Below are 7417 nucleotides of genomic sequence, written 5' to 3' on the forward strand. Positions count from 1 at the left end.
GTGCCCTGGCCCTGAACAAATGATAGATAGATAGGTACATAATTAATAATAGGTAGATTGATGGCGATGACGATCTTGTCAGTGGTCTATGCAAAAATTACAGCATAACACGATAATTAATGATGTTGCGACACAATGAGGGGATTTGTTATCAGTGACTTGTTTGTAAAAATAACATTGCGACTCGATGGAAACTCGCATGAGTAAGTTTCTAACCAATACCTATGAATTTGTTTTATTCCTGGAATTTATGAAAATTCAGAAATATTGTTTTCGCTAAGTTTATGAAGCCAACGCCATATTCCATGTTCCAAAAAATCCCAATGGTAACGCCCTGCCAGAGTGCTTGGGCTAGCTGAACAGATAGCATGCTTTGTTCCAATGAGGTCACAAAATTGAGATCCCTTACTCGGGCACAATAGTTTTTGCTAACCACTGCAATAGGAGCTAGCTCAAGTATAGAAGTTCTTAAAATATATTTATGTTAACAATATTTTATTTTGAATTCAAAACTCATTTGAATATCTTTAAAGGAAAAAATCTGAAATTTCCAAGATATTTTGAAAACCGGCTATTTCAGACCCTATAGAAAAAAGGGTAACAAGAAAAAAAAACCTTGGGTGAAATCAATGAAAAACGTAGCGCTATAACAAAATAATGCCCGGCTGCCATTAGTGTATTATATTGCGCTACAGCTTGCTCTTAATGAGGCATTGTACATTGATTTATTTAGCCATGCTATTAGCGGCGCTATGACGCGCTATTTTTTTAGTGGGCAAACACAAACACATGGACATGGTGGTTCCCCATCTAGGCATTATATTGCTTGTACTCTGTAGTCTGTACTGTGGAGTATTATTAGGAAATCATGATAAATCTACAGTGAAACAGAATAGTCAACAGTGAAACAGAGTAGTCTACAGTGAAACACATAGATGTTGTTCCAGTGGTTTGTGAGGCTTTGCTTCTTCCGAAAGGCCAACGTTCAAATCCTGGGAAACACAAAATTTTAATACTTTTTCACTCCAAACGCCCTTTGCTTGGTTTTGAGAAAAAAAGGCCAATTTGCAAATAGACACCTATAAAAAATAGCGAATATGATTAAATCAACGAGTTTGCAGACTAAATTTGATCACTTCTCGAGTTGTTGGCCTAAAGTGTGCAACCAATTTGATTTCATGGACTAGTGGCACATTTCACTCTAGATTCAGCAAGTGGAACACAGTAGTCTATAGTAAAGAACATGGAGTAGTCTAGCTACGTACAAGTGTCAACTGAGTCTCCAACTGCAACAGATGCACACAGACGTCATCTACTATCTGTACTGAATGATACTCCTTCCGTCCGAAAATACTTATTCTAGAAAATGGATAATTATTAGCAAATCATGTAGATGAAATTGATGATCCCGGATCGATGGAGCTCTGGTATCTCTGCTAACTCTACTTCACTGCTGTAGCGTGTAGCAGAGTATTCATGGAGCTATGACGTGGACAGCAGGCTGTCCAGGAAGTTCCAGTCGATATTGGCCGCCTTTTCCTGTCCCTGTCCCTGCTGCTCGACGACGTCGTGGCCGGCGTCGCCGCAACCAGCAACGGCAGTGGTAGTCGCGGGCTCTCGATCAGCTGTGGGATATTGCTGAAGATACTCTGCTTTGACTCCAACAGATCGACAGAGGAGTACTGGGCGGCCTGGCTTTGGAGGCCGAGTGCGCCGGCTCCGCCAGCGCCAGCGGCAGTCTGCCGGTAATGGAGCTCTCCACCGCCTTGGCCGTGCAGCCAGGGCGGCACGTCCTAGTAGCGGCTGAATCTCGGAGCGGGGCCATATGCGGGGAAGATGTAGGACGGCCTCTGGTTCGGGATAGGCTTCTGGAACGCCCGGCACACCACCCAGCCTTCCTCCTGCACACCACCATCATCCTCACCATCAACGCCAAATTCTCAAAAAAAAAAAAAACAGAGGAAGAAGTGAAGAATTACGTACCTGGGTGGGTGCGTGCAGGCTGTTCTGGCGGCGGTACTCGTGGATGATCCAGTCAGTTTTCCTACCGTTGGGTAGGAAGACTCCTACCGCTGGTGTTCTACAGTAGGAAAAGAGCACCAGCGTCTTCCTCATGCCCATGACACCGCGACTCCTCGACGAGGTCACCCGCTTGTCCCTGCCGATAGCCTTCCAGAACCCGGCCGCCGTAGCACGGTTGGTGCGTGTGCCGCTGGGGTACTTGCGGTCCTTGAAGCTGAAGAAGTACCACTCCGACGACGACAGCTCGTCCTCCGCCACCTGACGCGCACCCCCTCCCGTGCCGCACCTCCCTGCACAAGCACTATTGTTAATTTCCAACTCAAATCGCTAGAACACCTGCCAAAATTACCAGATCAACTTCTAAAATTCAGATGAATATGTTTGTACCTTGGAGATCCCATGACTCGATCCGGTATAGATCGACCTCTTGGATGATGTCGAGCTCGATCTTCTGGGCGGCCACCTTCCTGGCCAGGTAGTACCCCACCAGCTCCACCTCCGTCGGGTGGAATCTAAACCCTGGAGGAACACACGACTCCTCCTGATGATGCTGGTCCATTGCTAGCACCTAGCTGTCTTGTGACCTGTTCCCACGATTTGGTAGGTACTAGAGGTCGAGCGAATGCTCTGTGCCTCGGCACCGGCGCCGACGATGCTTGTCGTTGTTCTTTTCCCCTTGGGGTGTCACATTGACCCTCTCCCTACACGCCAACCCTCAAGGTGAAAACCTATGTCTGCACTGATAGACGTGGTGGTGATTCCTTGGCTTGACGGCGTGTCTTCTGTGCTTTCTCACTGCGGCGCGCTTGCACATTTATGTGTTTTTAGCGTTATTGGCTTGATTTGTCATGTATTTTTCTTTGATCAGCTCTTGAGGTGCCCCATACCTTTTATCGTTGGGGCATGTGAATTTACTAATATAAACCGGGATGAAAGTATTTTTTGACTAAAAAAATGTGAGCACCCTTATGCGGGACTTAAACCCCGGGTAGACAGTTAAATAAACTAAAGTATAGCTGCAAAGTACAAGCCGCAACTAGAATCAATCCATAATGAAGGATGGATGCACCCAACAGGTGCAACGTACGTACCAGTGCAATTGTAGCTGTGTCATGTGCGTATATTTCTCCACTGCGTTCTTTTTTTTTCCGAAAAAAAATTCCCCGGCCTCTGCATCAGAAAGATGCATACGGCCACTGTGTGGCTTGCATCATACTACGTCGTTACGGCCTGGTTGGGTTGGGCCGGTAGAATACACACATCATATTTAACGCGGTTATAGTACACTAGTGTATGTACGTGATGATGGATGCAGCTTGTGAGACGTACACACAGCTGAAAAGTGTCTTCCGCCATAATTGTGATGGTACTCAGTGATCAAGTACTACTGTCTAGTAGCTAGATTGATGTATATCAAGGATAGGTTGGTCCCAGATTATACATTCTGGTGATCGCAAATATTAATTGAGCAGAGCAACACTGTATTCGTGGACTCATAACTAAGAATATAGATTGTGCTGTCCGGCCGGGTCAGTGTCATGTGTACATATACTTACATATGAATACGTCGCAGATACTCACTTCGTTCGGAATTACTTGTCTAAAAAATAAATATATCTAGATGTATTTTAGTTATAGATACATTTATTTTTATCCATTTTTGTGATAAGTAATTCCGAACGGAAGAAGTAGTAGCTAGCTTCTGTATGGTCGCGGGGTCGTGGTCCAAGCTATGAATGTTGTAGTGATCTCATGTATCAACGTGACAGTTGCTGGTCGATCACGACTCGCGACTATCTCTGTGGGGCCATGGATGTCTAACTCAACCCATAAGTGATCGACAAAAAGAACTGTAACCTTGTAAAAAAAAGTGTAAGTTTAGTAAAGTACATTTCGTAAAAAGTGTATTTTTAACTATAATTTACATGTGTGTTTTACATCTCTGAATGTACAATTTGCTTATCATATTCTTTAGAAATGTAGAGACTATACTTTTTGTCAGTCAAACCTACGCATGGATAGCCCAAACCCAGTGTTTGGGATGGGCTCAGGCTCAATTTTTAGTGAGAGTGCCCAAACAAGCCCGACGAGGCTTTTAAAGCCGAACCTAGCAGCTTGTTCATCTCTCTTTTTTTCTTTTCTTTTTTGGCGACCCATTTCGTCAGCGGCCGTCCGTTTGGGTCGGCGCGGACAGAAAATGCGGCCCAATGCGCCGACCCAAGCGGACACACGTCCGCTTTTCGTCCGCGGGCGACTCATTTCAGGTCCATTTTGAGCCTGATTTGCGTCGGCGCGGACACGCGACGGACGCGCACGCTCGCCTACTTCTGTCCCCGGGCCTGCTCGTGTGTCACACATTGGCCTCCCCCCGGCCAACAAGCAACCCTCGCCCCGGCCTCCTCCGTCACCGACGCCACCGCCCATTTTGCCGGCGACTCTTCCAGCTGCCGCCGCCTCCACATCCGCCTAGCAACGCCGCCCCTGCCCCCAGTCGCCCGCCGCCGCCGTTTGCCGCCGGGGAGCAAGCTGGTTTCCGCCGCTGCTTCCCCCACCGCCCAGCCGCCCCGCGACCAAGAAGACGCCTCGCCGCCCCCGCCACATACGACCGACACACTCGTTGGACGCCGTCACACTCGTCCGACGCCGGCCGGGCAGCTAGCTGGTCTGTGGGCGCCGCGTCTCCCCTCGCCGGCCGTCTCCTTCTTCGACGCCCACAAGCTGTTCGACAGTTTGCCAAAGTACGAAAATGGACTCCGCCGACGAGTTTTTTTTCCACAATTTCCTTTGCGACTACGACGATTTGTCGTCCGACGACGAGGAGAAGATATTGGTTGTCGTGTTGGTCCATCACCACCTCAACAACCAGCGGCCATTGTTCCGTGGCTCCATTCTGGGGCACCTTCCGGCATTGAATCGTAACTAGGAGAGCGGGCATTTCCTTCTCTGGAAGGACTACTTTGATACAATAAACCCGTTGTTCAAACATCACAAATTTCGCCGCCGGTTCCGTATGAGTAGGCAGGTTTTCAACTGTATTAGAAAGGGAGTGGTCGGCTATGATGACTAGTTCGAGTGCAAAGAGGATGCCGTCGGCAAGATTGGTTTCTCCTCTTATCAGAAATGCACTGCCGCCATCCCAATGCTTGCATACGGAGTGCCCGGTGATCTCATTGACGAGTACGTCTGTATGAGCGAGTCTACATGCCTAGAGTCCCTGTATAAGTTCTGCAAGACTGTGATTGCTGTGTTTGGCCCTGAGTACTTGAGAGAGCCGACAACTGAAGATACAACTCGTTTGTTTGCGATGAATGCTAGCAGGTTCTTCCCGGGGATGCTTGGCAGCATAGACTGCATGCACTGGGAGTGGAAGAACTGCCCTTCTGCTTGGCAAGGGCAGTATAAGGGACATGTCAGGGCTTGCACTGTCATATTAAAGGCCGTGGCGTCTCAAGATCTCTGGATCTGGCACTCTTTCTTTGGCATGGCTGGATCACACAATGATATCAACGTGCTTCAACGCTCGCCGGTGTTTGCTAGGCTTGCTGAAGGCAACAGCCCACCGGTAAACTTTACTGTCAATTGCCACAACTACGACAAAGGGTACTATTTGGGTGACGGTATCTATCCTCATTGGACCACTATTGTCAAGACAATATCCAACCCTGTCGGAGAGAAAAGGAAAAGATTTGCCCAAGAGCAAGAGAGTGCTAGAAAGGATGTCGAGTGTGTCTTTGGTGTTTTGCAATCTCGATGGGGCATTGTTCGGTATCCTGCTAATACTTGGAGCACGCAGAAACTATGGGAGATGATGATTGCTTGTGTGATCATGCACAATATGATCGTAGAAGACGAGCGCCCGGAACGTCTGTACGATCAAGGCTTTCAGTTTCAGGGTGAGAATGTTGTGCATGAGCATGGAGTAGCGGCAACATTTGAGCAGTTCACTCAGTTTCATGAAGACATGCATAATTGGGAAACTCACGTGCAACTGCAAAATGATTTGGTTGAGCATATGTGGACTCATGTTGGCAACCAATAGATGTATCTTTTTTTATTCGTTTGCAAAACTATGTAAAACATTTTTATTTTTATTTGGCGTGTAAACTATACTATTTATTTGAGCGGACTATTTTGTTTGTTAAATTTTCATTTCACAATATGTTAAATGCAATGCAAAATTGGGCGGCCAGCCGGCCACGCCTGCACATATGAATCGGCGCGTTGGACGCGCTGCCGACCCATATGAAAAACAGGGCGGACGCCGGGCGAGCGGCCGACCCAACGGACAAAAAACGGACGAAATCGCCGTCCGTTTGGGTCGCTTCGTTGGAGTTGCTCTAAAGAATCCAGCATAATTGCTTTCTGCCTTCTTCGGACCTTGGAAGATCGTCTACAACAAGACGCACGTAGGAGTACATGTTATATATTGATCAAATGCCGTTTGGTGCTTTTTGTCCTAGATCGATCATTCTCCTTTAGTTGCAAGATGACCGGCCGGGAAAGACAGACGGGTCCAAACTGCACTCTTGTTTCTCTCTGTTGTTTACTCTTCCTCTTTTTCGTTTGCACGCTTGCTTTACCTGTGTCTCCTTTGGTTGCAGACTATTGAAGCAGTTTTGTCGCTTGCTTGTATCTACCTTTGCTTGTAAGCAGTCCTGCAATGATCTCACTTTCACTATCTACCGGATCAATGGGAACCCAGCTCGCATTTCTTACGTAATCTATGTTCCATTTGCATTTCATCGTGTGTGCGCTTTTCGTTCCTGCAAAGACCGACTGGCAGTTTTGATGCTTCTATTAAGATCTTCATCCGTAAGCAGGTTGATGCATTCCAGCTATTTTTGTTCAGAGACAATCGTACCTTTTGCATGCATCCAGAAATGTACCTTTTGCATGCATCCGGGGTCGTGTGTGGCGTGCGGCGGCCCATCCTTTCCTGCTCTCATTCGTCCAGCCTCTCCCTCTCTCCCTCCAAACCCTAACCAGCGTCGGCCTCCCTGCCCCGCCGCCGTCGTCTCCTTCGCCTCCCGGAGCTCAGCCCGAGATTGGTGGCGCGGGGTTCCTAGCGGTCTTCCTCCCGCTGCTCTGGGTGGCGTGCCGCCTCCGCCGCCTGCAGGAGGGGGCCGCGGTGGCCGCTGGACAGCCCGGCTACCAGCAGCTCGCGCCGCCCAGCCGTGGGTCACCTCCCTCCTCCTCCCCATCGGGACTAGGCAGGAGGATGAGCGCCGTCGCGCCGCCGCCGCACACCCCCTGTCGTCGCGCCGCCGCTGTCGCTGATGGTGGTGTGCCGCCCAGGTGAGAAACAGCAGAAAGAATAGGAAGCAGAGAGGGTGGTGGGGGAGGAAGAGGAGATCGCGGTCGGCAGCTCTGCGTCCATTCGTCCAGGTTTGGTAAC

The 7417-nt window shown here is 48.7% G+C and overlaps 1 pseudogene; it reads right to left on the bottom strand.

Annotated features, from left to right (window-relative positions):
- Nucleotides 1-1215: 1215 nt before the first annotated feature.
- LOC123186743 (NAC domain-containing protein 30-like) lies at nucleotides 1216-2771 on the bottom strand (annotated as a pseudogene).
- Between the last annotated feature and the right edge of the window lie 4646 nt (nucleotides 2772-7417).

The sequence above is a fragment of the Triticum aestivum genome, chromosome 2A (assembly GCF_018294505.1).
Source record: "Triticum aestivum cultivar Chinese Spring chromosome 2A, IWGSC CS RefSeq v2.1, whole genome shotgun sequence".
Classification (NCBI taxonomy): domain Eukaryota; kingdom Viridiplantae; phylum Streptophyta; class Magnoliopsida; order Poales; family Poaceae; genus Triticum; species Triticum aestivum.